This window comes from Canis aureus, chromosome 10 (assembly GCF_053574225.1).
Source record: "Canis aureus isolate CA01 chromosome 10, VMU_Caureus_v.1.0, whole genome shotgun sequence".
Classification (NCBI taxonomy): Eukaryota; Metazoa; Chordata; class Mammalia; order Carnivora; family Canidae; genus Canis; species Canis aureus.
In genome coordinates this window covers 50690299-50698118 of record NC_135620.1, presented here as the reverse complement: position 1 = coordinate 50698118, position 7820 = coordinate 50690299, and positions in this window count along the sequence as shown.

Genomic DNA, 7820 nt, shown 5'->3' with positions numbered 1-7820 from the left:
CCCGTGTCTCTACTTTTCTGTCTCTCAGGAATAAATGAATAAAATCTTTAAAAATAAACAAATAAATAAATAATTGGTGTTTATTTTAAAATTTTGACAAAAATTTTCATGAATTTATTTTCTTGGTTTGTGAAGGTGTTATATTGAAGATAAAACCTTGAACAAGTAGGAAAGTAGAAACTGTTTTTCAAACTTCCTGATTTTACAGATAAAGAAAATAAGTCCAGCCAGTGGCAGAACCAATACTACTAATTGAGGTTCCTTATTCTTTTTGACATTTCAAGTTGATTTCCAATAAATTAACTGATACTTATTTTCCCAGAATAGTCTTTTTGATTATTAATAATATTCTACCTTCAATTTGAGTGCAATCCCCCAGAGATGTTTGGGTGTGAAATGGTTTGTGCTTTAAAGTAAGTAAGTTGTTTTTGAGTGGAGTTGGTATTTAGAAATACCAACTTTGAATAGATGGATTGATTTTGACTGTAAATTTATGACCAATCCTTAAGTAAATAGATGATAATGAAGATAATTAACATTTTTCTTAAAAATTAGATATGGTGTTTTTGTTAGACATGCCTCAAGTGGAAGATATGAAGCTGAAATAAGAATTTCTGCATCTTTAAATAGGTGTATGGTATAACTATAGGTTCTTTAGGAAGATAAATGACATACTCTCCAAAGAACCACTATTTATTAGTAATGTATTCAGTTTTCAGACACGTAAGTCAGTCTTTTCCAATGTGTTTTGCTATTTCATTGACATCATAGGTAGGGTTGGTTGCTTATTAGAAATATTGATCTTGGCCCCGCCCAGAACTGACTAGACAAATCTCTAGAGATGGGGTCAGATAATCTGCATTTTGAGGAAGTAACAAAGGAGTTCTTGTACACATTAAGAATAAAAACACCTTTCATTGTGGTTGTCTCATCAGACATTTATGAAATACAAGTAAATGTTTTAGTCATTAAATTTTTGTTCAGGACTTTAAATAGGGAAAAAACCCTCCTATTTTCCATTTGCATTGGGTCTAGGCTTTATTTTTGGAATTTGGCTTGTGATTTCATATCTTTCTGAAGTTAGGGAAGACCAGGAAAGAGCCATGTAAAAAGAGACCCTGAACTACAGCACAGACTTTGGTGTTTCAGCTCCTCTGCGATACTCACCTTTTAGAAATAGGACAGATTTTTTTCTCCACCTTGAACTAAATGGTTGCTCCAAGTCAATGGGGTACAGTTTCAACTATGTCATCAACTGTTACGGAGATCAACTGTTTTATATTAAAAAATCATGAAGCTATCAGAGTTTGCTAAGAAACAGAGATATAGGGCAGCCCGGGTGGCTCAGCAGTTTAGTGCCACCTTCAATCCAGGGCATGATCCTGGAGACCTGGGATGGAGTCCCACATCCGGCTCCCTGCATGGAGCCTGCTTCTCTCTCTGCCTGTGTCTCTGCCTCTCTCTCTCTGTTTCTCTCATGAATAAATAAATAAAATCTTTAAAAAAAATAAAAAGAAACAGAGAAATATTGAATTCACTCATTGATTTATTCAGTGAGTGTTTCTTGAGAATCTACTAGGTGATTGGAATAGGATAGTGAGAAAAAACTGATTAAAATTGCTATTCTTATGGAAATTGCATTTTTTAGTGGTTGGGAAATATAAGAACTAAATCTCCTGAGGTAGTGAAATGTAAGAAAAATGTGAAAGGAATAAGAAAGTAAGATATGTGGACAGCTGGAAGAAAAGTATTTCTGGTAAAGGGAACAGTGAGTGCAAGCACTCTGAGGGAGAAGTATTCTGGTTATGCTCAAGAAACAGCAGTTGTGACTGAAATAAAATAATCTGAGGACACTAGTCATGTCAGAGAGGTAATGGTAAGTGGTAGCAATATAATGAAGGAGTTTGTTGGTTTACCAAAGAACTTCAACTTTTACTGTAAATAAAATAAGAAGCCCGCAGAAGGTTTTGAGCAAAGTAGTGACAGTGTTAGGTTAAAAAAGTCATTGTAGCTGCTATATTGAATGGACTATAGAGGAAAAAGGAAGGAAGCAGGATGATCCATCGCTATAATCCAGGTAAGAAATAATGAAGAGTTAGACCAGAATAGTAATTTTGGAGATGGTAATATGTTGTATATATTTTGAAGGTGAAGTGAATATAACTTGGTGGTTGATTTTTAAAATGGAGTAGGAGAGTAAAAGAGAGCTAAAAACTAACTCCAAGTTTTTGCTTTGAATGACTGGAAGACTTTTTTTTTTTAACAAAGGTAAGAGATGACTGAGAGACTAGCAGTTTTGGAGGGAAAGTCAAGAGTTTAGATTTGGAAATCTTACCTGTGACATTTGGATACCTTTTTGACATCTAAGTAGAGAGAATAAGCAGTTGAATATGAACATCTTGTTTTAAGGAGAGAGAGCTTGTTTGGAGACACAAATGTGAAACCATCTAACTAGTATTTGACTCTAAGAACCAAGATTAAGTCAACAAGATAGTGTTGTTAGAGAAGATAAAAGGACCAAGGATTGTGCCATAGGGCACAAAACCTTAAGTAGTCTGGGAGATGAAGAACAACTAGCAAAGGATTCTGCAAAGAAGCAGCCAGTAAAGTAAGGAAACATCTGGAAGTATGTAGTGTTTTAGATGTCAACTGAGAAAAGTGTTTCAGGGGGAGCATGGTGAAATTTGTGAAATGCTACTGGAAAATATAGCCATATGAACACAGATAATTTTGGCCATTGGACTTAATAATGTAGAGGTCATTGAGAATAACAATCCTTTGTATGGAGAAAATTACATGGAAGGAAGGGGGAATTATTGCAGTGAAGCCCTTGAGTGAGGTCACTTATACAACTGAGACTCAGTTGTCTCAGATAGTATTATGGGCAGTTCATCAAAAATTTGAGTGACCGTACATCACAGCTTGCCCAGGACAGTCCAAATTTACCTTAGACAGTACTAATTTATGCCTATGATAATTATACATTTACATATTCTACAATTACACATTTTTTTTTTTTTTACTATCAAAAGTGTTTCAGTTTTGACAATAAAATATGTGGTCATATTATCTATAATAACATCATTAAGAGTTGTGCTCTTTAAAAGCAAAGCAAATCAGTATAATTCTACTTTTATCCAGCCGTATTTAACTACATTAGTGCAGATATGAGAAGTGGTGGAGATACAGATTTAACTGTATTTAACTAGAAATACACATTTGAAAGTACAGTTAAATAAAGGAATGAATAAGAGAGTTAAAGATATATGCAGAAAGTTTGTAATGCTTAGGGAAAGGAAATGAGGTAAAGGAGGATAAAAGGGTGATGATATCAATAGAATATAGATTCCAATGGAGTTGGGTGTTTTCTGGATTTATGGAACTAGAAGAAGTGAGATAGGACAAGAAGAGGTGGTGCTCACAGAGCAGAATATTGGAAATTGAGGTTATAGTCATTAAAGACAAAGAAAATTATAAGTTCCAATGTATGACCTTGAAAATAAGGACTGAGGTCAAATGGAGAATAAAATCACTGAAGTAGAGAAGTTCAAGGATCAAATAGATCAGCTTGGACAGATCATCCAGATATATCAAAAGAAATAGGACTGGTATTATGTAGGAGAGAGTAATAATAATTCAGGAGTTAGTACATTTGAGAAATGAGGCAGAGAGTGACCTTGAAGTCTGTTGATGACCAAAATTAGGAGTTCATGGCTATATTAATCCCGTGACATGAAATTCAAAGTTAGATACTTTCAGAAAGGGAAGGGATAAAATTATCTGAAACTATTAGTAAAGATAAAGACACCTATCTACCTCAAAAATAGTGATTAAAATGTGGTGTGGTAATAAAAAATATTGAACATTTAAGAGGTCTATAAGAGAGGCAATATCTTCATGAGAGAATTCAGCTTTTAGGTAAAATAAGGTGCTGAAAGAGTTGTTGAGAAAGTAAGTTAAGATTAAAGAAAATTGTATCAATGGTGGGACATAAGTTCCAAAGGACATAAAGGAAAGATTTTAGTAGTATGAGAGGGTGAGGGGTGAGTCATAAAAGATAGAATGATCTGAAAAGGAAATTTTTTAAAATTCCCACTTACAACTATATCAAAAAGAATAAAATAATGGGAGCACCTAGATACATAAAGCAGTTAATAGCAAACCTAAAGGAGCTAAAATCCTTGTAAATCCCATTTAAATATAAAATCCCCACTTACATCAATGGCTAGATAATCCAAACTGAATAAGGAAATAGTGGCTTTGAATGATACATTGAACCAGATGGATCTAATAGAACACTTCATCCTAAACCAGCAGAATACAGTCTTTTATTTTTTTTCAAGATTTTATTTATTTATTCATGAGAGACACAAAGTGAGAGGCAGAGACATCTGCAGATGGAGAAGCAGGCTCCCTGCAGGGAGCCCAATGCAGGACTTGAACTCAGGACCTCAGGATCATGACTTGAAGGCAGACGCTCAACCACTGAGCCCCCCAGGTGTCCTCTGAGAGATGATTTTTAAACGAACCACTATATTGATGCCAAGATAATTTTTTTCAATTATTAATGTCTTTAAAATCAAAGGCAGTATAAAGAGAATATCATGCTTGGACTCACATAGAGAATTTGATATTCCAAACAGAAATTCCTGTTTTTCTGTTTATGTGGGGCCTCCAAGACCATATTACCATCAGATTTTCAAAAAATATAAAGATTATACTTACAGGCTTTTTTGTAGTGCTTAAAATTTAAGATGAAGATTCTTCTCTGGAAAAAGAGAATTTACTGGAAATAATTATCTAGAGTTTACTGGAAATAATTATCTACAAAATACCATTGATTTTTTATTTAGATAATTAATCCTGATAAGTACCCTTTGTTTATAAAAATAGATTAGCTACCTACTCTATTATAGTTTCATTGCCTGGCTTATCATTCTATACTCTTTGTTAGTACTACCTCTCCAAATATATGTTTTAGATATGGTTGCTTGTAATACCCGTATGTATATGTAGAGTAACTTTGAGGTAGTTCATCTTCATGCATTTACTTAACTTACCACTGCAATGGTAACATACTCATTTGACAAGGTAAAACCCACTTTTTTCTTGGTAATAATTTGTTTGTTTTTTTTCTTGGTAATAATTTGATTTAGGAATTCAGCACACAGTGAGTACAACCACATGTGGAGGCGATCACAAAGGAAGCTAGCCAGCATTGAGGTAACTGTCTTGAAGTCTTCCCCAAAGAGGTACTCCTTGCTGAGTTGTACCAGGATAACCCATTCAATTCCTCCACTTTTGCCAATACAAACACAGGTAGAATAAATTGAAAATGCATTATTCCTCCCAAGGTTATTTTCTTGAGTGACACTGGGAGATGTTTCCAGTGTATCACTCCCTCTGCATATGTAGACACAGGAAGATTGGGAGCCAAATCATTTAAATGCTGCAAAAGCAAAGTTTTCCTGCCATCTCGTGATTTTTTTTTTTTTTTTTGAGTACTGTGGCTTTACATGAAATAATGAATCTGATTATTTACTAAGGATGTACCTCTTATTTTTCACTGGCACTCTGAGAATCATTTCCTCGGAAAAATGAAAAAAATGCTGAAGTATCATCTTATTTAAATATGTGCAAAAGATTCTGAATTTTTGCAAAACCGTTTTCTCATTCTCTACAGAAGATGAGGTAGGGACAGGGAGGAGTAGGAGAGAAGTCAGAAGAGTTAATGCACAAGACGAAAAATAGAACAGGTTACTCAGAGGAATATTTGAATGGGAGGAAGTATTTTCCAACTTGACCAATTAATAGAATGAAAAGGACTCATGGAAAGAAATTTCCTCAAATGTGAAACTCTCATCAGTACTACTTGCCAAATATCCATCATTGTACATAGGTCAGCAAAACTCACCCTCCCTCCACAAAACAAACAAGTTTGAAGACTTACAGACCTTGGGTATAATGGCACATGAAATAAAAAGCAAAAGAGAAATGAACAAAAACAACCTGTTTCCCTCTGAATGGAGTAGTAGTATCTGGCGTCCCCTTATATTTTAACTGACTTCCGTCGTATAAGTATTCTTTGCCTATCCTTTGCCTTTGTAAAGAAGAAATGGATCATCATTAGTAGTCAACACCCTATAGGCTGCATGAGGAAGCAAGCATGGTGCAAGGACATAAGCACCCTTGGTACTACTCATTTCAGCTTCAGTGATTCAATGAAATGTTTTCAGTATTACGATGTCAACCAAGTTATGTTGCTGAATACTTTGTTTTGTTTTTAATTTTAGGTCCACTTCTATGTTGAGCCTTGCCTTCACTCCTTATCTCTTGGCCTGCCTTTGGCTATGCCTGTATAAACTGTAGATAGAGTCTGAATGGATCTTGAAATTTTCTGTTCTGGTATGATCATAAGTTCAATTTCCCTCCTTAAATGAATCATAGTGAAAAAAATTTCCTATGACCTTAGAACCAGTGCAGTAATTATGCATATAGTCATCAGGGAACAGAAACTTCGTTTCTAAGATTCTAAGTACCTGCTTCTGACTCCCTGTAGAGCTGCCATTAAAATGTATATGAATGTTCTACTGACAGTATCTAAGATAGGTAATCTGCAAAACCAGCTAGTTATGAAAAATATGTACATACTAGAAAAATATAAAAAATACACTTTAATTCGAATAGGAAGTCTTATAAGTCAGTAAGAGATGTTTTTTTTTTGTTATATCAAAGTAGCTTATATAGGAATAATCCTCACAAAGATAATTATAGAGATCAGAAAAAAGAAAAACAATTATTTGAGGCACTGTGGAATTATGAAAAGAAACAATATCGGGAGAAACATGATCTTGGAAAGAAGGAATCCTGTATTCACTTTTCTAGGGCTGTGGAACAAATTATCACAAACTTAGCTTAAAATGACATTCATTTATTATCCAGTAGTTCTGTAGGTCAGAAGCCTGAGCACATTAGGCAGGGTTCTCTGTTTTGATTCTCATGAGACTGATATCATGGTGCCAGATAGCTGTATTCTCATCTGGAGCTCAGTGCCCTCTTTCAGGTTCATTCAGCTATTGGCAGGACTCCGTTCCTTGCTGGCTATCATCAGGTATTTTCTCCCAGCTCCAGACCTTGCTTTGCTTTTATGTTCTTGCCACATAATCTCCTCCATTTTCAAAGCCAACAATGGAGGATTTTGTGTATGTGATATTCTCCCATATGCTTAAAAATCTCTTTCACCAAGGAAAATTCCAACGGTTTATATAGAGCAGATGCCCCAGGAGAAAAAATCTTGAGAGCTATCTCAAAATTCTGTATACTACAGAACTACTCTAAATACTCATTTAGATAGTTTTACCATTACAGAATTGTACAGAACACAAGAATGCTGAGTAACTATAACTCAAGTAAAAAGCCAGTAGTTTTTGTGTCTTGACATACTAGAGAACAAAGATCCAAATGTCTAGAACAGCTAGAAATTAAGGGAATCAATTTCAAAAAGGAAGAAGTCATAGAAAAAAAACAAAACACCTGCATATAAACCGTTACATTTTGGGGTGAGCCCTATTTTATTGTTAACATGGTAAATAACATTGGCCAATTTTCAAACGTTGCATCAGTCTTGTGTTCCCAAGATAGATCTCACTTGGTCCTGCTGTATTACCTTCATTCATTCCAGGATTTTATTTAAAAATATTTTGTTGGGACACCTGGGTGGCTCAGTGGTTGAGCGTCTGCCTTCGGCTCAGGACGTGATCCTGGGGTTCTGGGATGAAGTCCCACATCAGGCTCCCTGCAAGGAACCTGCTTCTCCCTCT